At 41.8% G+C, this 24,303-nt stretch overlaps 1 protein-coding gene across 3 annotated transcripts in view; it reads left to right on the top strand.

Moving 5' to 3' along the window:
* The first annotated feature begins 2,245 nt into the window (after positions 1 to 2,245).
* Positions 2,246 to 24,303, top strand: part of INPP4B (inositol polyphosphate-4-phosphatase type II B) — a 345,506-nt gene continuing 323,448 nt past the window's right edge. The window contains exons 1-2 of one of the 3 annotated variants that reach the window (XM_013303957.3): positions 3,255 to 3,465; positions 22,387 to 22,450. The gene's annotated coding sequence lies outside the window, so the exon portion shown is untranslated. Of the gene's footprint in view, positions 2,717 to 3,254; positions 3,466 to 22,386; positions 22,451 to 24,303 lie in introns of those variants that run through there. The other 2 variants (XM_055797014.1, XM_055797015.1) reach the window with 2 other exon arrangements.

Genomic DNA, 24,303 nt, shown 5'->3' with positions numbered 1-24,303 from the left:
GAGCATTGAAACACATTTGAAATCATTTTGAGCTCAGTACTTTTGAACATCAGATGACATTTTTTATGCTTAAGTGTAATCTCAAGCTCTGAAAATTTTGACTGTATGATGAAAGGGAGTTTTAGACTATATATCCATTTTAAAACATTTCAGAAGGGGGATACAACTCTGATTATCTTATCTTTTATTTTTATTTTTTTTTTCTGTATTGACATATGGCAGGTTTCTGAACAGGCATCTTCAAGTAACATCTTGCATCTTCATGTAAGAGCAATCTAAAAATCAGCCTTTTTCCTTCCTGTGGTCTGCAGTAAGACTGGCTGTACAACGAAGTGTTGCTCATGAAAAAGGATACTTCAAGACTACACTTTTGGTAACTAGTCCTTGTATGCTCAGTGCTATATGCATTTAAGGTTTCATTACTGAAATAAGTAACCAGCTGCTTTCATAGCAATTCCTTCCAAATCTATCAGGACATCAATTTTACAGACTTCTCCCTCAGTTCTGAATACATCTAAGAGCTTGTGATTGCTTTCTGTAGTAACTGCAGTAACTGAAAAGTAACTGCAGACTAAACATGAGTAGGATTCAGTTCTTAAGAGAGCACAGAGAATGAAACAGCCTAAGGTACTGAATTACATGTAGCTAAGTTTTAAAAGTTACCTGTTGACAAGCCAGATTTTCATTGGTGGCACTCTGAGTCTGCTGGTACCAATTCCTGTGCCAGCAGGATCTTTTCTATTTGTTATACTATGCAACATTAAAAACTGCACAAGAAGGAAGATTATGAAGACATTCCTGTTGTGAGAAACAAAAATACTGCTCATGAGAGATACTTGAAAGTCTTATCTCTGAATTTAAGAGGCAGTTTCGCTTTGTTACAATGGTTTGTTCAATATGAGCCTGATTCTGCAAACATTTATGCATGAGTATTTTTGTGTATTACTTCTTGTGCCAAAGTGTTTGCAAAGGGCCAGATCTCTCTCTTTTGTGCTTTCTTAGGGTCTTTCAATTTTTACATAACTTACAATGCAAGTGTTTGGTTAGGTCCCCTTCACTCCCAACACTGTCTCCCTGTTTAGCTTGGTTTTGACCTCAGGCTCTTGAAGCTAAATCAGTCTTGCTTTGCACAGATTGTTATCAGGCTTTCTCCTGGTATCTTGTAAGATGAATGCAGCTATGGAACATAGGAAACCCTAAAATCCAACCCTGTAACAAATGCTGTTGAGTGGGCTAAGGTAGCTATCTAATCTGTGTTAACTTCAGTTGTTTTGTGTATGACTGTAGGAGCTACGCAGCTCAAATCCCCGATGGTGTCCTGCCATAACACACAAGCAGCCTCAATAGGATTAACTGATGTTTAAAATACCAGAATTTATCTAACTACATGAGAAATGAAAAACTGGATTATGTGAAGATGATTATCAAGTGAGCAAGATGCTTTAGAAATTACTTTTCTTAATTCCTCCGTTGCCTTACACACAAAAGCGATTTTCAGCTGACATCCCAGAGATGGGCACATAATAGCAAGGTCTGTGTGGGCCGGAGGGTCAGCTCCGCCATCACGGCCGCTGGAGGTGGCTTTCGAGAGGAAGTCTACGCCAAGCCCAGCACAGCCTCCATACAAAGGCATTAATGTGCAAGGAGCAAAGCACAACAAGTCCTGTCCCCCATCTCCGCACCTCGCCCCCAGGCAGCCCGCCCCGGGCTGGAAGGAGGGGGCCGCGGCTCCCTGCGGATCGCAGGCCGGGTTTATGGGGCCTTTCTCGCTTTCTGGGGCACCAGCCGGAGGCGAGGAGAAGCCTTCCCACCTCCCTCGCTGGCAGAAAGGGGCTTCCATTCTCGCGCACCCCCCACAAACTTCTGACGCTCAAAGGGAGCCAGCCCGGCGGCTCCGCGAAGCCGCTCGCCTGCCTCCTGGGGAGCCCCTATCGCAGCTGTGGGAGGGGGAGGCGGCTAGCGGGCCCCCCGCTCCGGCTGCGCTCCCCGGAGGGACCGTGCCCTAGGCTCCCCGGCCCGGGGGAGGCGCCACCGGGCAGCAGCTCGTCAGCCCGGGCCCAGCGCTGGCGCCAGCCTCCCGGGAGGGACCCCAGCCTCGGCCGACCGTCCCCTCGGGCCGGCCGGGCTCCTGCCGCCGGCCCTCAGCCCCGGCAGTCGGCAGAAGCGGCCGCGGAGGCCGGGCTCCCTCTGGGCGGCAGGAGGTGAATGGCAAGCGGCGGCTTCTCCCTCCCACACCCCAGAGTCGGTCTCGCCTCCTCCAGCAGCAGCAGTAGCGGGTCACCTCTGCGCGGCTGAACCGAGCCGCGCCGCGCTGCCTGCCGGCCGCAGGGCTGCCGGGGAGGCGGAGGCAGCTGGCGGCTCCCCTCGGCGCGGCGGGCTCGGGGGCGCTACCTGCGGGGCCGCCGCCGGGCTGCGGTGACATTGGGAGGAGACTCATCCGAGGGCGGCGCCGGCGGGCGGGAGCGCCTGTGCCCGCGGCGAGCGCCAGCCGCCACTCGCCCTCCCGGTGGCGGCGGGGAGCGGGGCGGCGGGCGGGCAGGCTCGGCTCCGGCTGCCCGGCGCGGCTGCCGGGGTGCTCAGCCCTTCGTTTCCTCTCGGCGTGGCGCTGCTGAAGGCTCCGGACTATAAATAGCAGGCTCGCCGGCCGCGCACGCACGCACCGGGGGAAAGTGCCGCGCCGGTCGCCCCGCCGGGCGGCCGCCCCGCTGCCGGGCAGGTAACCGCCGCTCGGGGGGCGCTGGGGCGGGCGGGGCGCGTTCCGCTGCCGGGGTTTTGTTTCCTCGTTTCCCCGCTGGCTCCGGCGCGTCGGGAGAGATTAAAAGCCGGGAATCCGTTCCGCCAAAGTCCCTCCCTTTTATTCCCTTATCAAGTTTCGTAAGGTTACAGCCCGCGAGGCGTGCGCAGCCCCGGCAGAAGGCGAAGGCGCGCTCGTCGGGGCCCGCCGCAGCCCGGCGATCCGACCGGGGGTGCGCTGAGGCCGGCCGCCGCTCTCCTGTCGCCGGGGCGGGCGTCGCGCCCCCTCAGCGCCGGGGCTGAGGGAAGGGAGGCGGCCCGGCCGCCCCAGGGCCCGCCGCCCGGCCCGCCGCCGCCCTCCGGGGGCGCGGGGGAAACCGAGGAGCCGGGGCAACTTCCAGCCGAGACCCGCCGGGGATTTCTGCTACTTTCTCCCGGCGGCGGCGGCGGCGCTGCCCGCCGAGGAGCCTCGGTGCTGCCGTGGCTGTGGCGCGGTGGCCGGCCGCGGCTGCTCCGAAGGGGCGTTGGGGGGGGCTTGAGGGACCTGATCTGCTACGGTTCCCCGCCACGTTTCAAAGTTGGGGGTCCTCGGCTGGTGAGGCGGGTGGCAGGGCTCGGTGGGTGCCGCGAAGGGGTTAATTGGTGGAGTAATTGAGCTGTAGGTTCCCCATCTTGCACATAACAGCGCCTGCTGAAATGCGATGGAAACCACGGGAAAGGTATGGCGCGTAGGTAAGTTGGGCAGAGTTGGAACTTGAAATGGTATCAGGCAGAAAAGGCGGGGATGGGGGATGACGTTTAATTGCCGAACTGTGAGCAAGTGGAGCTCGATTTTCTTTTCCCCCAAATGACAAACGGATTTTGAAGCATGGGTGGCAGCTCTGGTGCTACCTGTTTGCCCGGTCCCCACAGCTAACCCGGTGCCTTATCTGAAATAACAGGAGTAGGATGAAGTCTCTGTAGAGCTATGTTTTCATCTGTTGGGCAATTATGTTTCCATTTCTCTTCCTTGCCAGAAGAAATTTCCTTGTTTATTTACCCATTAATGATGTGTTAAAATAGGTATACTAAAATCTGGCTATATATATGCCATTTAAATCTGGCTTTGGATCTCAAAAAATGAGATTAATTTTCAGTCTTCACTGGTTGGCAGACACCCTCTGTCTATGTTTAAAGGATGTCTGCGTAGCAAGAATGATGGGGGAAAATGTCTGTTTCTCGGTCTGTATCAAAGGGAGAGTTTACGTAAATAATTGGTTACTAACAAAACTTCTTACATTCAGATACATATTTACAAGTGTGCTAGCAATCCTTGAAAAGCCAATGTTGTGGTCATTTGATTTTTTTTCTTTTTTAAATGTTATTTTTATTTTACTGGATTAAATTGGTACTAGCTTTAAAGCCCCGTGGTATCTTAATTTTTTTGTCCTGTGAACCTGTGTATTTGGATGGGGTTTGTGTATGTAAGCCCTCACTACTGTAACTATCCGTGCAGGACTGAATGCTCTTTGCTTCACACGTTCTGATAATTCCACTAAAATTAAGGTGCAAGTCACAAGATTAATATGACCAGAAATTAGTCCTGTGAGATTTTTACAGCTCTGATGACGTTAGTGGAGCATGTGGCAGTGTTACTACTTCAGAGCCCTGGTTTTGCTTTTTTACCTCTGCTTTCTGATGGAGTTTCTACAGTGCTCAAGATAAGATGAAACCTTTCTTTAAAATACAGCTTTTCTTTTACTGGCTCTCTTGGACTACCTAAAGCTTCAAGTTCCAGTTCTCCATGGGTTCCTGAAACCTTGCAAGTGTTGCTGATAGCTCTTTCGCTCTGGTTTCTCTGGAGAGACTTACCTGTGAGGCTATGTTAGTTCTTTTTTATCGAAGGATTCTGTCTTCCTCAGGCTAAGGTGTATCAGTCTGAGCAGGTGTATCCAGGTGCCTCCTACAGATCCTCCTTTATGACCATCTCCTTATCTTCTGATCTGACTTGGAAGATTTCATAAAATTAGTGGAAGGTTTTGTGAGTCAAAATGCATGAGTAATACTGTGCTTAGTACCTGAAAGTCTACTGTGCTGCAAGAATAAATAACCCCCCCCAAACCACAACACCCCCTCCCAAAAAGCCCAGGAATAGCATCCAAGTCAGGTCTGTAGAGGACAGCACTGCTAGTTGACAGTAAGGAGTGGAGGTTGCAAGATAGTCTGCAGGTGAAGTAATTGTTTGAACAGGCCTAGGCCTAAATTCACTATGACTTTTGAGGAAAAGTAGCAGGATTGATATGTCTGCTGAATTATTTAGTTTGTTATGAATACGTATTTTTAGCATATGACTTCTGCAGAGAAGTATGAAAACAATACTTTTTGGATTTATGTAACAGATTTACAGGAGAGAGGTAGCTTGCTAAGAGAGACAAACTGAAAGGCAGTTACTCCCAACACTTAACGTTTCTTCAAATTTTATCACAATTTGAACTAGCATTCTGAAACACTTAGTTACAGTTAGAAACTGTAGTTAGCTATGTTTCTCTCCCTAATTTATGTTTTCGTAACCTTGCCTGTGTGCCAGATGCTCTGACTGATGGAAATTTTTGGGAAGGGCTAGTTTTGTTTGGCTTATTACATCTTTTGCATTATATTAATATTTTATTGTTACCATTGATGAATGGCAAATGTTATTTATGAGACTTTTGAAAAAGGATTCCTTCTTCCAAAGTAATCTGGAGTGATAGGAATCAAATTCTGTGAAGGACTTTTCCTTGGCTTCTTAAAACAACTTGGAAATCTAACTTCACATGTCAAAACGCAAGGTGGATGGAAGGATGAAACGTTATTTGGGGAGAGGTGGCAGTCCTGGCCTCACCAAGCCTTTGGCCTTGCCTACTACTTACCATGGGTTTAGGAAGCCTCTCCACACTTTCTGATTTTACCTACAAACCTGGCAGTCTTGCTACAATTTTGTCCCAGATTCTGCATCTCATTCTTTAGGAGCAGTCACAGTTGATACTGCTTTTGCAGCCCTTAAGTTTTTTTGTGTGGTGGTTGTTTGGGTTTTTCTTTTTTGTTTGTTTCCTAAAAGAAATGCCTAATTTTTCCTTAACTTGACAAGATAAGAATCTGGTCAGTTAGCTTATCAGGCTCTCCTGTGGTGGATAACTGATCTGTTACAGAAAACCAGAGACAAACCTTGAAAGGGTGGCTGCACTGTGCGAGATTTGAGTGCTGTGCTGGACTTCATCTCATAGATGTCTTCATGGTGATAGAGGATTTTAATTAAAGAGACTTGCTTGTCTTGATACAAAATCCAAGCTAGCAATTCTAAAAAGGAGTTGAGGTTTGTGAATTTCAGTTTCCTGGTGTTGGAAAACTATGTTAACTGCTTGCCAGCTGAATATTAATAAGAGAAAAAAAAATTGATAAATTAATGATTGAGGATTCTTTAGTTTATTTTCCCCATAATGTTCAAAGGTGAATTCAGTTAATTTGGCCAGGTCAGTAGCAGGTCATCTCAGGGAAGAGATTTGCTCCCATTTCTTCTGTCATCATAAGTTAACTAAACATGGCCAGGTTCCCAAACAGCAAATTGGATTCATACAATGTGTTATACTATAAAAATTGCTGTTAGACAGGATATGTTCTCTATCTTCGAAGTCCTGTGTACCTTTTTGGCAAGTTATACTGAGATAACATACTGAAAAGTGAAGTGGGCATCTTATGCTGTACATGCCACGTTTATTAATTTATCTTTTAGGAGTGAATAAAACAAATTGCATTTGCTTATTCTGCAGGGTTTTTTTCAGGTTTACAATGTTAAAGTGTGCTTACATGTTTCAGCAATGGGTTTTAAATTGCTTGATGTCAGGATCTGTAGTGGGACTATTTTAAAAATGTGGATTTACTTATGCTTCTAAGGGTTTTAGATCCAAGTTCTATAGAACATACCACCCTTCTGAATCCAGAAGAGACTGGGCAGGGCAGTTCTGTTTACAGTAGTTTCAGCTCTGTAGCTGTGACAGAGGTTTAATGTTGCTTTCCATAGGTTAGAGTGCTAATAGGCTCTTTGCCTCAGCCTGACAAACTAAGCTATCTTCTTCCTGTTTGTCAGTGATTAGATTGTTTGCAGTGTTGAAGAAGGCTCTGTTTAATGAAAATGCGGAAGACAACACAAGCTGAAGGTGCTGGCTTGACGTTGTATGGTGTCAAACGTTGCTGCTGTTCTTTTCTTTGGCAGGCTGACTTTGTTCTCTGTTACTATGTGCCATGGCGTTAAAAATCAAATCCATCTGTGTGGTTTTGGTGGATGTTTTTCATTTTGTTGTATATCCTGTTTCTATGAAATTTTACCCTATGCTGTGACCTCATTGAAAATTTATCCTGAGTACAGTAGTAAAGTCAGTCTGGGCTAAGTCTGTCAGGGGAGCATTTTCTCTTAAACTTACCATATATGTATGACTAAACCACTTTCACTTGTATTAATTTCTTTAATTTTGTTAGCTGTACACTTGTCAGTAAGAGTTTCTTGCTTGCTGCAAACCCACTGATTTGGCAAATAGAGTGAAATTTCTTAATACGAGGCACTAAAAAGACTCTGGTTTTTATTGTAAGAGGTGGATGTGTAATGGACAATTAGGAAGGAGAAAGTCTTGTGGGAAATAAGCTTTTATTGTATTTTAACAGTTTTTCATATACCATCAGGTTTTTGTATTGTTTGTTTATTTATAAACTATGATTTTAGCTTGTTATAGCAATGGTAGTAAGATGCACTGAACCAAGGGTGCATATTTCTGTTACAAAAATGACTCAAACATGAAAATGGTTATAAAATTCTAGGCGCTAAGTGTGACTTGGTATCTTGTGTATTTACTGCTGTGCATTTAAGCATTAAGTGGAGTGCATTAACACTGTGCTATTGTATGGTGTTTCTATTGCAACAGTAACATCACTGCTCTGCCTGGATTTTGTTTGCTTTGTGTATGCGTAAATGTATAAAGAAAACAGGTATCAGTAGAACTGAGTTTTGTGGGATGAAATTCCTTTCTCTGCTCTAGTGATGTAATTTTGGAATAAATTTCTTTAATGGGTTATTCCAGTTTATACTGTGAATGAGAACAGAATTTGGTATGTAGAGTAGGAGATACTGCATCTGACATTCAGAATAATGTCAGTCTGCTATTTTTATAGTTATAAAAATATACTTTCAATTGATGAGAAGATGTTTAGTTTTTCAAATCGGTTAGCTGAAAGTTGGAGTGTGTATGTAAAGTGCCTTTTTGCTTTAGCCAAGTAAGTGTGTGGGCTGGGTATGTTTCCCTGCATGCCCCCGCCTCCCAAAGGCAGCTATAAAGCTACACTATATCTGGAATTTCTGCGTTTCTGTCTGTCATGACACAGAATTCGTGTGGCTTTTGTAGAATGGCCACGTGGCATAGCCTCTCTTTGTTAGCTGGAAATGATAAAGATGGCAATGTTGCCCCTGTGGGGTAAGTTGATCATAAAGCAAACTTCCCTGCAGTCCTGCGTAACAGCTCTTTCCGAAGGCGCAGTGTGATCAGGCCCATCAGGTGGTGATCCAGTGATTAAGGCTTGGAATAAAGACAGATGATGTAAATGATGAAGAAGCACCTAGTTTAAAAAAAAAATAACCAACAAACATTGAAATAAGTGTTCTCAGTTTAGACCTGCTGTTTGAGAAATACTGTTTAATTTGATCTGTAGTTTCTATACAAGCACAGATGCTTAACCTTCACTAATTAAGTTTTCACTTGGTTAATCTACATTAAACACTTTTCCAAATGAATCATATTTGATGACTGTTTAGCCACTGAGTTAAAAAATATATGTATATCATTCTTAATTTTATTTCTAGGATTATTAATATTTTTTTTTTTTTTTGCTTTCCTAGTGTCGGTGTCAGATAGCTTTAAGTTCTAGTATTTTGTTTCAGCTGGCTGGCATAGTCATTTCCTTCTAGGAATTGATAGTTTCCAGGTAATATAAACAAAACCAGTGGTTGCTGTTTTTAGGGAAGCAGTCTTGGGTCTCGGTACCTCAGGTGCTGATAGTCGGAAGCTTGGCATGTGTGAATACAGCCTACACTAGATGGCAGTGTGAAATATGAAGAAGCCTTTAAGACATTTGGAATTCTTAACAAACCCAGTAGAAGCTGCCACACTTACGGCTCGGTTCAAAGAGAGGCATATTTTTACTGCATGTACTCCTGTTATATATGAGGTCACTTATTTTTCTATTGGTTTAAATTTGTCTTGAATTTATCTTGTTTGAGTAAGAGAATTTATGTTTGGGCAGCTACTATAAGGTAGCTGGCATACTGTAAATTCAGTCTACAGTTGAATCTTGGTTAGCTGGCTTATGTTTGTAGTTACTTATTGGCTAGGAAAACCATATGTATTTTTAAAAATGTTACTCAAGATGTGTATTTTAAAACTGTGGGACAAAAGCTATCAGCTGATAATGAGTGAGACTTAATATTTTATAACTGTATTATGGCCATTTATAATTTACCTAGATGATCTGGTATGTGTATGTTGTTGGGTTTTGATTTTTTTTTTTTAATAAAAGAAATTAAATTGTACGTAATCTCCAGGGAAAATTGTGTGAAGTGATATATATAAAACCAGTTTGTGTGATGTTAGTCTTTTTAAAAATGGTACGATGTATAAGTCTCAAAAAGCCTAAATGCATTTCAACAGTATTCAAGTATTGCAAAGGGGCTTTACTGACAATAGGAGTTGTTTGTGAGCAAGTACATCCTTTGTTGGTATACCTTGGAGTGCTTTCAGAGATTTCCCTCAGTAGTGTCTGATTATACAAAAATTCTGATCAAGGTGGAGAAAATAACATCTACAAGAAACCTTTAAATCAGTTTCTGTACTATCAAGATGTGATAGCCTCAAGATAGATTTCCCTGCTAAAGCATAAAAAGTGAGTGGGATTAGAGGACCCAGCCTATAAAGGTTGTGTGCATTGTTGTTGAACTGCTTCATTATATATTTGCAAGTGAAATTAGAAAGCAGTTTGATGTAACACTGTGAAAGCTTTACGTTTTTATAAAATTGGATTTTCTTCCTCTGACAAAAATTAGTCACAATAGCTTCTTTGGAACTGCGTATTGGAAAAAGTAAAGCTATCTACATGCTGGGATTATGAAATGTACTCAGGCTGTCAAAAATGTACATGTAAATGTAGTACTTTGCACTAAAGTTGATCAGTAATCAATCTGGTGGTAAATTAAGAAGACTATACATGCTTAAGATACAAGTCATGACATGCTGAGTGTGTTTGAGAAAAGAATATTGTACAAAACACCAGTTTCTGATAATGACTCCTTTTAAGTAGAAGATAGAAAAGTACTATAAAACAGGAGTGTTTAATGAGGAAAAAGCAGTTCTCTTTTCTTAGCTTTTCTGCCACTATAGTGCTTTTAACAGAAAAAAACCTGTTAGGTACCATTGATACTGTAACGTCAGTATTTTGAAAATCATCTGAAAGACTTAGCAGCAGAAAACATAGATGTTCCAGTAAATCTATGGTTTGAGGCTTATTGCACAGTGTGTATGTGAGTCTGAGGGACGCAGTAAGTAGTGTTCCTCTACATTTATGTAGTCTTTTGAAAATTCAGCTTTAACTTTTTTCATTCATAGATTGCAGCATGGGAAACCTTGTGTAAATTCTCCTTGGCAGCTTGGAATCTTAGTTGTTTCTTGAACTCCAAGTGTAAATTGAGATACCACGCCTCAGTTAAGATCGTTTTTGTTTGGCATTCACAGATAAGTTTTTGTTTCTTTTGTTTTGATGGGTTGTCTTAATTGAATGGCAGACTGTGGTAACCTTGCACAAAAGAAAAAGCATGTTAAACATCAGTTTATTTCAAAAAAAGGTTGTGGATGCCCATATTGATGTGAATAGGAGTTGTCCTACAATTTGTAGCTGAAGACCGATCTAAAGATGCATAGGAACCTGAACAGTGACAAAAGCATACTGTGACAGTCACTGACTGACTCGGGGTGAAAGGAATACAGACACTGAAGTGAGATTAAATGGCAGTTTATTTTAGGCCTGTATGGAAAGTATTCCAGAAATAAACTCTGTGATTTGGTGTCCAGCGCTCTCACTTCCAACCACGATCAGGGGGAAACGGAAAAGTTCCTTCAGAACATGAGGGAGTATTTCTTCACTTTGAGGGTGGCAGAGCACTGAGGCAGGCTGCCCAGAGGGGCTGGGGGGTCTCCTTCTCTGGAGACACTCAGAACCCGCCTGGACATGATCCTGTGCAGCCCGCTCTGGGTGACCCTGCTTTGGCAGGGGTTGGGCTGGGAGGTCTCCAGAGGTGCCACCCAACCCTGACCATTCTGTGGTTCTGTGAAATCCCTTTGTCTGGTTTGGTATTGCATTTCATAAAGGCTGAGGAGGCTTGATCTGTGCAGGTGTGATGGTGTCAGTCCTATTCTCCCCTCCCTCCTCAGCCTGGAGGTTTTTCACCCAGTTTCCTGATATTTTTGTTCTGGGCTAGCACTTGGTTATTGTTTGAGGTTCTCTGACTTGTTCTTTAAAATATTACTCCTGAAAATAGGTCTTGTGGCTGTCTCAAGTGTTTGGGGTGCTACTGAGTGTATCGTGCCCAAGGCATGCTGTGTGATGAAAGATGCATTGGACTACCAAAGTAACCCTGTAAACTTACTGTTCTTGGTAGTATGGTATCGGATGAAAGGTAAAAACTTTTTATTTATTCTAATTTTTTTTGCGTGTGTAGGAGAAAATTCCTGTTTCTGTAACGACTGATGGTTCAGCTGCCAGTTGCGGGTACAGCTTTCTTGTCTGTTACGTGGGCATGGGTGCAAGTTGGAGGAATTATTGATGCTGATCTTGGCAACAAGGTGATGAGTCCCAGATTAAGGAACGCAAGCAGACCCTCTGAAGCTCCTGGAAACAAATCGCTTCTTACATAAGCAGTGGGGTCAAAGGGAAGGTGACCCATCTGGAGTCATCTGCTTATTCTTCTAGTACAGCCAAACCTTGCAGTCTTCTTCCAGGTGGTCACATTTGTTGGCTATCATTTTCAAATAAATCTGATGTTCCACTAAGAAACATGCTACAGTTGTTTCCATGTTACTGTGAGAAGATACATTTATAACAATTATTTAAAATACCTAATTCAGCAATTGCTCAACTTGTTGAAAAGCTTGCTAATGAGGTGTCTTAGAGTTATCTATAAATATTTATTAAGATTTCTATCAACAAGAGAATATGGAAAAAATGTATTCTTTTTTTCAAAAGAAAAATTGTGGTTATTCATTTTTTCTGTGCTGAAACTACCTTAACAGTCAATTTTGGTATGTTACTATAGAATGACAGGCTTGGGCATTTTGCCTAAAGCAGCAATCAGAGGTGTGTGGCTAGTCTTCTTGCAAATACAAAAACAATTAATAGCTTTGTTTTCATGAACTGTTCCAGTTCAGGGAAGAAACAAAAGCAGAACACCCCAAAACATAAGTGCCTCCTGCCTATCTTAGACAAAATACTGATGAAGATCTAGCCCACGTCTGTAGTCATTTGTATTCTTGTCAGATACTTCCTAAGTTCTGAAAAACATCAGCTTTGAGAATCTATTTTTGTGTTCTGAAAGAGCAGTGTCTCCCACTGTAGTTTGAAGGTTAAGGTAGAAATATTTTCATGAAAATTGAATTATGAAGTGCAAGAATACTGAAAACATAGCAAAAGATGTATTTTTAAGCAATTTTAAAAGATAGTACTGGCCCATCAGTTGTAACCCTAGCTTTTCATTTCTGTATTTGGAGCAGTGTTGCAGCTTTACATCCACATGATTTGTTAGTTCTGCTGTAGTAAATAATTCAAAAGAGCCTTTGTTATATAGTCAGCAATGTCACACATCTCTCGTCTCCCCAAAGTGATGGGAGCAGGTTCTGACCCCATTTGAAGTGCTGTAGGTTTACTGAAGCTCAAGGAAGCACTCTGGAAGATCTTGGCTTTTGGTTTTTGTGTTCTAAAAAAAATTCCTTAGCTTAAATTACAAAGTAAATTTAAAAAAAAATATTAGTAGTCTAGCCCTTCTTGTGTTGATTCTGGAAATGCACAGAAGGGACAGGATTGTCAGAGAGATGCAAAAGTGCTGGTTATCTTGAAAGGCAGTATAGGTCCCATCTTGAAAATGCTCATTGGGCTGAGGCTCAGACTCTCATTTCAGACAAATGTACTCATACCTTGAACAGGCAAGGTAAGATGTGCCTCTGTTAGAGTGGTGGCGAGAAACTGAAGGAGAACTAGTGTCTGCGGAGCAGGAACTTCTGGGGAGTCATAAAAACATCAGGAATAGTAGAAATTACCTTATCAGATGAGATATGGAAGAATATGTCATGAACAGTCTCAGTGTTGCAGCTTTCCTGAATCTTTAACAATGATGTTAAGTCATTGTGTGCTTGGCTACTTTCCATCTTACTTTAGAGGTTGTGCTGTCCCTCTTTATGTTTCGAGAACATCTGTGTATATGAGGAGATGATGAGCTGGCTGCCTCCTTAATGTTCACATGTGAGACTGATTCCCTTTATGAGGCAGGAACGTGACGAGGTGCATTTGGGTCACAGAGAGCATCAGAATCTTTGGTGCCTTTAATTTGGATTTGTGAGCATCTTGGTGAAACATTTTTGGTTCTTTTTACTATTTGTATTAGCCATGATAGTGTGCTCTGTTCTTTGTCTTTTGTGTTGTTCATATAACACAAAGCACAGAAATCAGACTTTTCTATTTCTTGGTTTCCTTTTTCTTTTGGCTGCCTGGTGTGATGTCCTGGCCTTGTGAGGTCACTAATACTTCCTTTCTAGGCATCTTGTGGTAAGCTTCAGATCTAGACGTCCTATAGTAAGCTTTTACCATCCAGAGGTACCTTGTCAAGCTTGAGAAAAGTGGGCCAATGTGAACCTCATGGACTTCAAAAGGACCAAGTGCGAGGTCCTGCACCTGAGTCAGGGCAGTCACCAACGTCAGTACGGACTGAGTGATGAACGGATTGAGAGCAGACCTGCTGAGAAGGACTTGGGGATACTGGTGGGTGAAAAATCAGAAATGAGCTGGGAATGTGTGCTTGCAGCCCAGACAGCAGATTGTATTCTGATCCGCATAAAAAGAAGCATGGCCAGCAGGGCAAGGGAGGTGATTCTCTCCCTCTACTCTACTCTACTCTTGTGAGACCCTACCTGGAGTACTGCATCCAGCTCTGGAGTCCTCAACACAGGAAAAACATGGGCCTGTTTGAGTAGGTCCAGAGAAGGGCCACAGAAATTATCAAGGGGCTGGAACATCTCTCCTCTAAAGAAAGGCTGAGATAGTTCAGCATAGAAGGCTCCAGGGAGACCTTACTGCAACCTTTCACCACGTGGAAGAAGGGGGCTTGTAACAAAGATGGAGAACAACTTTTTACTAGGGCCTGTAGTGACAGGACAAGGGGTAATGGTTTTAACCTGAAAGAGGGTGGATTTAGATTGGACATAAGGAAGACATTGTTTACAATGAGGGTGGTGAGACACTAGAACAGGTTGTCCAGGGAAGTTGTGTGCATGCCCTATCATTGGAAGTGTTTGAGGTCAGGTTGGACAGGACTTTGAGCAACCTGATCTAGTGAAAGATGTCCCTGCTCATGACAGGGGGTTTGGAACTAAATGATCTTTAAAGATCCCTTTCAACCCAAACCATTTGGTAATTCGATGATCAGGGTTTGCCTTTCAAACTGTCCCATAGCTTTAGTCTTAATAGTTATTCGGGAGGTAAAAAGATTTGCATTTGTTTTAATCTGTTCATAATATCAAGTTTAGTTTGTTTCAATCCTTAACAAATTTATATGCAGAACTACTGTTGGCCGTACTGACCTTGAGCTGAAGTAAATTCTATCCTCATATAATGTTAAGCACTCATTTTTTTGTTCTTTAATGAAAGATGCATATATTTTTTGGCACCTAATGAGAAGTGTTCAGTATGCCTGTGTTGATTAGTAAAGAAAACTTGTAAAGTCTCTCACATACTACAGTTAATTTATCCTCTTAGTACAGTCAGCGATACTGGTTTTTGCTCTTTTCATATGTGGTTATCTTTGAGGTTGTTCTGTTTATGTCCAAATAGTGGTGTTCCCTTTCTAGTCCAGTGAAGGATATTCATAGCTTTCAGACCTAGTTCTTATCATACCCAGACTACTAACAGAATCAGACCGTGTAAGCCAGGACCCAGCACTAAGGTGAGGTGCATGTAACTTGCCATGCTCTTCTCAGTAGAATTTTCTGCATCTGACAGATGATGCAATCAAATGAGTAAACAAAATTTGGATCTTGTCATATCTGTAGGTAGCAGGTGTCTGTATAAGTCATGGACTGCAGTGGCTCAGGTAACTGAAAATAAATGAAATAATTTATACTCTAAATAAACACCGCCTTAGTCCATCACTTAAAAGTCATCCTATGTGAAAAAGGGTACACAAAGTGTATGTAAGTTTATGAGATTAAGCAGAGAAAGCCAGAAGGATAACTCTCGTTTGATATGCCACACACACAAAAAAGAAATGCTTTAAAAGAATTACCAGGCAAGGAGGAGATAATTAAACCATCAAACACAAGGAATTTCGCGGCCATTGCGGGTAAACAACTCTGGCTGCTCCAGGCAAGGGACCAACTTAATTAAAAAAAAAAATCATCTAATTTAGTTAACCCATTTATTAAAGAAATATGTTGGAAAACCATTAGTCTTTCTGCAGACATTAACACTTTGTAAGTGCAACATTTTAGAAAGGGAACTTTCTAAAATTTCTTTGGCATTACTTTAAAAACATACAGATGGTGTGGTGTGCAAAAGCTGTTTGGTTTTGTGTTTGAAGTATCAGGTAGTCAGGATTAAAACATTTCTTTCTTCTCATCATAAAATACATGTTTTTCCTTTTCTAAATAAGAGGAAAGCTGAGATCTGTAAAAGGAGTTGCATTTTATTCTGTTTATTGGAAGATCCTTAGGGCAGTGAGGAGGGTGCACAGCAAGCTTACTACCCTGGAGTTCAGGAGAACACACTTTGGCCTCTTCGGGGATATGCTTGGTAGAGCACCATGGGGTAGAGCCCTGGAGGGATGAAGGGCCCAAGAAAGCTGGTTAATATTCAAGGATGACCTCCTCCAAGAGAGGGAAGTCAGGCAAAAGTGCCAGGAGGCCTGCTGGATGAACTAGGAACTCCTGGACAAAGTCAAACACAAAAAAGAAGCCTACAGAGGGGGGAAGCAAGGATGGATAGCCTGTGAGAAATGCAAAGAAATTGTCCGAGTAGCCAGGGATCAGTTAGGAAAGCTAAAGCCCTGATAGAATTAAATCTGGCCAGGGACATCAAGGGCAACAAGAAAAGCCGCTATAGGTATTTCGGTGATAAAAGGAAGACCAGGGAAAACATGGGCCTTCTCTGGGAGGAAATGGAAGACTGGTTACCTGGGATATGGAGAAGGCTGAGGTACTTAATGACTCTGTCACCTCGGTCATCACCAGCAAGGGGTCAAGCCACACTGCCCAAGTTGTAGAAGGCAAAGGGAGGAACTGGGAGAACAAAGAACTGTCTGCTGAAGGAGAAGATCAGGTTTGAGATCATATAAGGAACCTGAAGGTGCACAAGCCTAGGGGACCTTCTGAGATGCATCCGCAAGTCCTGAGGGAACTGGCAGATGCAGTTGCTAAGCCACTTTCCATCATATTTGAGAAGTCACGGCAGTCACATGAAGTTCCCACTGACTGGAAAAGGGGAAACGTAACCCCCATTTTGAAATACCGAAATAAGGAAGACCTGGGGAGCTACAGGCCAGTCCGTCTCACCTCTGTGCCCAGCAAGATCAGGGAGCAGATTCTCCTGGAAACTATGCTAAGGCACATGGAAAATGAGGAGGTGATTGGTGACAGCCAACATGGCTTCACTAAGGGCAAATTGTGCCTGACAAATTTGATGGCCTTCTACAAAAGGGTTACAGCAAGGGTGGATGAGGGAAGAGCAACTGAAGTCATGTACCTGGACTTGTGCCGAGTATTTGACACTGACCTGCACAACATCGTTGTCTCTAAACTGGAGAGACATGGATTTGATGGATGGACCACTTGGTGGATAAGGAATTGGCTGCATGGTCGCAGTCAAAGAGTTGTGGTCAATGGCTCGATGTCTAAGTGGATACCAGTGACAAGTGGTATTCCTCAGGGGTTTGTACTGGGACTGGTTCTCTTTAGCATCTTTGTTGGTGACATAGACATTGGGATTGAGTGCACGCTTAGCGAGTTTGCTGATGACACCAAGCTGTGCGGTGTGGTCAAGATGCTGGAGGAAAGGGTTGCCATCCAGGAGGGACCTTGAATGGCACAAATACAGGTGGGGCAGAGAATAGATTGAGAGCCACCCTGAGGAGAAGGACTTGCAGGTGTTGGTTGATGAGAAGCTCAACACAACCCAGCAATGTGTGTTTGCAGCCCAGAAAGCCAACTGTACCCAGGGCTGCATCAAAAGAAGTGTGGCCAGCGGGTCCAGGGAGGTGATTCTCGCCCTCTACTCTGCTTTCTTAACACCCCACCTGGAGTCCCGTGTTCAGCTTTGCGGCCCCCAGCGTAAGAAGGACATGGTCATGTTGGAGTGAGTCCAGAGGAGGGCCATGGAGATGGGTCAGAGGGTTGGAGCACCTCTCCTGTGAAGACAGGCTGAGAAAGTTAGGGTCGTTCAGCCTGGAGAAGGGAAGGCTACAGGGACACCATATAGCAGCCTTCCAGTACCTAAAGGGGCCTACAGGAAAGCTGGGAAAGGGCTTTCTACAAGGGCATATATTGGTAGGACAAGGGGCAATGCCTTAAAACTGAAAGAGGGTAGATCTAGATTAGATATTAGGAAGAAATTCTTCACTATGAGGGTGGCGAGACACTGTCCCAGGTTGCCCAGAGCAGCTGTGGGTGCCCCATCCCTGGCAGTGCTCAAGGCCAGGCTGGATGGGGCTGGGAGCAGCCTGGGCTGGTGGGGGGTGTCCCTGCCCAAACCATTCTTTGATTCTATAAATACCTTATGACCTTTCTATTAGTGTTTACTGTGTACTCCACTGGTATAAAGCTACCTCATAATTGTCCTTGATGATACATTAGCTAATTAAAGTTTGTTTTTTCTCACTTCTACCAATGAGTCTGATAAGGCTTTTTCTTTGAGAAATAAGTATTTTCTCTCATTTATGGGTAATGGTAATTTTAATGCGATATTGACTATTAGAAAATATGCTCAGGTATTTAAAAATTAAAGGAAAAAACCAAACCCAACACAAACTCTTTAGTATTAATTTCTTTATCTAGTTATGACAGCCAGTGGAGATTTTTTGATTGTTTTTTAATGGGGCTAGGAAGGAATGAATAGTAAACCAGCCAACATACAGTCTGGAAAAGTATTTTTAAAAAAGCGTTGGTCCATAGTAAAGATACGAAGACCTTTACAATTGACAGAGTAAAGGCAAATAGACATTTGAGACTCACTAGGTTAACTTATACTAGCATGCTGGAGAAAAAATCCCAAATCACATGGACAATGTGCTGTTGTTCAAGAAGCATTATGTAAGCTACAGCACTGTGATGGAGTAAGGGATGAATTTATACGACTGTGAAGCTGAGAATTTTGTAGCTTGAAGAAGCCCTGGTTTGTATTGCATGTGATCTGGAATGAATAGCTAGGCAATATTGAACAATGTGAGAAGGAAAAGACCAATGTTTTTTTGAAGGGGGGGAACGTAGAGAGTTTTTTTAATCTACAATGCAAAAATCTGAGAATATCTTTTGCCACGTTTCCTCTTGGTTATTGTGTTTCACCAAAGGTGAAAGTATTACAAAATTAGTGGGAATCCATTTTTTTCCTGCTAACTCCTGTAGTATCCAATCTTCTCACAACTCCACTGGGAATAGCTTTAATCAGCAGACAAATGAACCTGGAGAACATTACTATGATTTTTATTCTACCATTTATCCAGGGATTTGCCTAGAGGATTCAGTATGGCCAGTTAATTATCTGTCATCCCTGTCCCTACCAGTCTGCATGTCATCACCGGATAAAATAATACTATATGTGGTTGGGGTATTAGTATCAAACCAGACATCCTCCTCCTGTAATTTACTATTCAAAATAAATAAGGCTGAGGAATAAGAAGTGAGTGGATGAGAGCATCAGTTGGGAAATTTGCTGCTCATATGTTTTTTTAAGGGCAAGAAAGATGATCAGGGAGAAGAGGCAGATGAGATCTTGAAGCTCTGTATACAGAGGATAGTATCGGTAGGTATGATCCTAGGTCCAGGACTTCAGTGTTTTCAAAATACTCAAATTAATAGAAAAAATATTAATTTTTTTTTTTTTGTCTGCCCAATCATCACTCTTCTCCGAGTGAGCTGGAGCAGTACATCATTTGTACAATCAAGCGAGCACTATTTGCAGGTTATGCAGTTGACAGTGGTGTGGATGCTGTCTTGGCCTGCAAGCCTTGTCTTGTCTGTTATTGCACCGTTGTGGCTGCAACAACCATTACCAGCTGAACATACTCATTAGCACATGGGAAGTGTATGGAAACGGTAATGGCTGGGTTGCCCAGGGAAGCACTCAATTGCTGAAGTGTTTGTGTGAGCTTGAGGCTGGACTGTAACTAGAGCTGCCAAATCTAAAACTTTAAAATCACCGTTAACCTGAAAATTCAGAATGAATCAATGTAATGCTTTTAGCCTTCAGTTTGAAAGAACGTTTTTACTTGTACTTGGTTTCCTAAATCGTTACAGAATATGTGATGTGGTATTTGCAAATAGCAGCAATACTTCATAAATTACTGGCATTTTTACTGGTCTCTGTAGATTTATTGGTCACTGACTGTTTTACTGTAGTTGGGGAAGAAGCTAGAACTGAGTGCTTACGTTTGAATGAACATATGTAAAGGTCAGTGCCAGAAGAGCAGCAAGGGAGAAAACAGGTGTACCAGAGGTGCCTGTGAAACCAAAAGGAAGAAATCTGCATTCTCATAAGAAGCTTCTGCTCTTGTGCTTACAGTAATTTAACAGTATACAACAAGTTTTCCTGTTGTATCTAGTTGTACTACTACCCTGTGCCTCTCTGACATAACATTGGAAGTGTTTTGGGTCGGAGCATGTGCATGTGTCTCTCTTCTAGCTCAGTGGGGCAGTGATTCTTGACAATGTCAACTAGATTCAACTTCAAATTCATATTATTCCAGGGCATAGTTATCCAACACATTTTTTTTTTCAAGTAATTTTCTGATCTTACTTTTAGTTGTAGATTTAATATTTAAAACGTGAGGATTCTTAATGTTAAGAGTAATATTAAGGAAAATTAATGTTTAATTCAGTGTCATAAGAAATAGCTTACAGTCATTTTTGCAGATGAGATGATAAGATCTCTCTCATAGTTCCTTTGGAATTTTGGTGCTTATTAATCACCCTTTGCTTAAGGGATAAGGCATAAAATCTTCCTTTGTATGTGTCTGCCAGAAGTTAGATTACATTGGATCTAAATAAACATCATGTTGGAATGAATAGAGAGGAAGATCCATATTTGTGGATTTATAAATTACCTTAATCCTGAAAACCAAAGCTGAAATTTCTCATCTGTGTCAGCACTACAGTAGACTCTGTGGATTGACATAGTTCACACTTCTGTGCTGGTCTGTCCCTGGCACTTGATATTTTACAGCTCTATTCTTCATTCACAGAAGTGTGTAAGTAGAAGTAGGACATAGCGGAAAAGTTGTCTCTTTAGATGTATGCTTGTAAGAAATTAACTCTGCAGGGCAGTTTGCTGGTCATAGTTGATGACTTAACTGGAACAGAAGGTTCAGATCAGACCAAGGAATTAACCTCAATTAGTCTTCTGTTTTAAATCTGCATCTGTATTCAAAACAGAATACATTGGTGGATTTATTAGAAGCCTTGCTGTGAGTTATGGTTTGAATATCTTTTTTTTTAAGATTTTTTTGCGAGATTTCTTCTGGTTCTCCTGTGCCTCCACCCCTGACACGCAGGGGCACTTTTGTTTGTGTGCCTAGCTGCTTACCAGCCCAGTTTCCTATTCTTTGACTTAGTTGTAGTACACTATCATTAAGAATTATTTAATGATCTGATTAGAACTATATATTGCCATATGCTGAGATGATATGTTCAACATTTCTTCTCTTTGTGTCTTAAAAGTGATAGTGTTCTGTCTTAATCTAGAATGTAATGCTGTTCTTCACACTGAATGCAAGGAGGTGTAATTCTTTTCAATACAAAAGTATAGAGTGGCTGGCTAGAGGATAGTTTAGGATTTTTTTTTTTTTGTGGAATACATAAACTTATTTAAGAGTATTTTAGACTTGTAGAGAGTTTATACCTCTGGAAAAAAATACCATGTTTATCTGGGAAAGATTTGGAGAGAGAATTTTTTCTGGAGAAAGGTTCTGTTGGAAATGGTGGAAATCTAGCTTTGTGAGAAGAAAGATTAGGTAGTTCCTTTAATGAGAGCCAGGGATGATTGAGGCAGGGGGTAGTTATGAAGGATCAGGATGAGAATATTTTAGTAAGGATGAAAAGGACGGGCACTGGTAGTCTGAAGAGCTGGAGGTGAAGTGACAGTTCTTTTGTTCATTTTGCTGTCTCTGTTGGTTTCTTCCTCTTTTTTTGAGGCTGTTTTCCTGAAATCCTATTAATTCAGCGATGAGAGAAAGATGATGAGAATTTGAAGTGTGGTTGTGTGTTTTAGACTAAGGAAATCAAATCAAAAGTAACAAAGTTTATCTAAACTATCTCTTTATGTGTCTTGTCTCCTGGTTTTGGTGGTGAAAGCAGGCCAGCTGCTAATAAGTTGATTGCACAAGCTTTTTGACAGTTTGAGAAACTCTTAGACCAGAAAAATGACAGAAAAGCTGCGAGAACAAGGGAAAAAAAGACATTTCTATATTTACCCTACTTTTTGCCTTTGTTTTTCTTTGTGGAACTTAAGTGCTACTTCTTTGAGGCCATGACAAATAGCTGTTGTCTGTTTTTTAAAAGAAAAGCCCAAACAAAACCCTTTCTCAATTGCATGTCAAAAGTAGTCCTATGTAGACAGGGCGTTCAAATATTAAATGCTTTAAAATTTTTATATAGGTTATCAATAAGATGCAGTTTATTTTGGATAGTTACAAGTAAATTGCCTTGTTATTAACAAAAATCTTGTGCAAGCCATAATAAAAATGGTAATTAAAATAAATCGGGCACCCTTTTCAATTGAAGAGAATGGGGTAATTTTTTGATCCAACACAGGATTGAAATTAAGTAATATTTATTAAGCAACCTGAATCTGTAAAACTAAGACTTATTTCTTGTCCTGCTGGGACAGGATGAGTGGTTGCAAGGCATTTGGATATTAGTAACGTTTAGTAGTATATAATTTGTTAGATGTAGAGAAAGCGTTAATCTAAGAACTGATGAAAATTTGATTGTTAGAGAATATCAGAAGACTTGGAAGTGTATGTTGTAGATAGTGACTACCATTAGATTATCTTTTATTTCATGCTTAACTTGTGCTTTTTTTGCTAAAGCTGGTATTTTCTTAAATGAAGGTGTGTTGCTTTCTTTTCCCCCAATCTAGGTGGACTGTACTAGAAGGCAGACCATACTGGATCCACCTAGTCTGGGGCCAGTGCCATGAGAAGGTGATAACAAGTTCTTGTTTGTAATAGTTGATCTTCTTTTGTCACTTCTTGCCACTGACAGAAAAAGAAAGGCAGAAGAGCATGCAAAGCCTTTCCAGGAAGTATTGAGTTCCACCATATGAAATAAAAGAGCAATAAGTGTGTTCTGTGATCAGTGGATTCAGGACAGCGGTGTATTTGTTCTCGAATGCTGTAACTAAAATGCATGATTTACTAACAAAAAAAAAAATTGTATCAGGTGCAGTGCTGAGTTGGAATCTGTATGTATCTTCCAGCAACAGCTGATGAACTGGTGCTCTTCACTCCTTAAAGCACAGTTTAGCAGATCCGATAAAGGAAGGGGGCAGAATTGGTACCATGGCATTGTGTGCTGTAATGACATAAAATGAGGCAAACTATACTTTTCTGGGCCAACGATCTAGGGGTCAAAACTTCCTGTTGTATTTTTTCTAACTGCTTCTTACTGTGGTTGTCTTCCTTTAATTCTAATATGCAAAGTACCAGTCAAATCTATTAATTGTTTTATCAGCATCCATGGAAATGAAAAATGAGAGACAATGCAGCTGTCAGTGGGAGCTGTGCTCATTTAATGACTGTAAAATTTGACCTCAAGCTAGGCTTCCTTTTATTTCCTTTCCTATGGATAAGGGATTTGAATGAAGCATTTTGGTATGATAGCATTTCAAAATTTTGACATATATTTAAATAGATATGGACTGTGTGTTTGAATCAGTACTTAGCCTTTCACTTAACCTGAAGACTTAGAAATGCAAACAAAATAAATGAACAAAGCATTCAGTAAAATCATCTTGAGTGATGCCTGCCATGTAATAAAAACAGCAAACTGACTGCCAGACAGTATTAGACCTAAAGGAGACAACCTCAGCTCTGGCCAGGTATGGCAAAAATTGTAGTAGAACATGCTTGCTGCAAAGTAGGTATTAGAAGGTAAGGTATCCTTTCTGAATTTTAAATGCTCTGGTTTAGAGTAAATAGACTTCATAAATGCTGGTAATGTGTCTTAAGACAAATGAAGTGTCCTAGAACAGTGTCCCCCCCCTCTGATAAATGCTAGCTGGTGACACAGCTGTCTTCTGTGACAAGTCGGTTTGGCACTGCTGCAGGCAGAGCAGCGTTACTGAGAAACCTGGTGTGTTTTGTCTTCAGCGCTCTTTTTCTGTTAACTAAATAGATGTCCTAGCACTGATCATCATCTCCAGAGTGCAAGATCTGAAGTACGGTACTGGATTTTGGGACAGTAGAAGATTAAATTATTACATTTCTCTCTTCAGGCTTAATTGGGATTGTTCTAATTTATGTCAGTTTCGAGCTGATGCCTCACAGTCTCAGTGCTGTCAGATTAGTCCAAGCATAAGGTGCTTTGGGTAAATTGCTTCTCTCAGGCTCAGATTGGCTTCCAGCACCTCTCTCCCTGGGGTGAAGGGGGATATAGGACCATTTTGTTGCTGAGAAGATAAGGGTTTAGTTTACTACCAGCCACATTATGGCTTCTTTTAAGGATTAGCTCAGAACAGAGAAGTGAAATATTTAATTTAGCTACTATTCCTCTCCTTTCCCCTTCTCTTCAAAATGCTTCCAAGCACTGTGCAACCAGATATTTGAACTATACATTGGTAGATGTCAGTTTTTCTGTTGCTAGATTTTTATTACTTTATTTATCTTTACTATGTTGGGGTGAAAAGCAGCAGCCATTTAACAGAACTAAGTAGCCACCATTAAGGACAAAGGGAGGAAGAACAGTATCTGTCTGAAGCCACATGGGAAATTCTAGGCATTTGTCTTGGAGTTAGATTTTTTGCCCAGGATGCCATAATTAATGCCCTTAAAGAGAG

This window comes from Falco peregrinus, chromosome 2 (assembly GCF_023634155.1).
Source record: "Falco peregrinus isolate bFalPer1 chromosome 2, bFalPer1.pri, whole genome shotgun sequence".
NCBI lineage: Eukaryota > Metazoa > Chordata > Aves > Falconiformes > Falconidae > Falco > Falco peregrinus.
The sequence above is the reverse complement of the archived record's forward strand: the minus strand, read 5'-3'. Positions and strand labels throughout refer to the sequence as shown.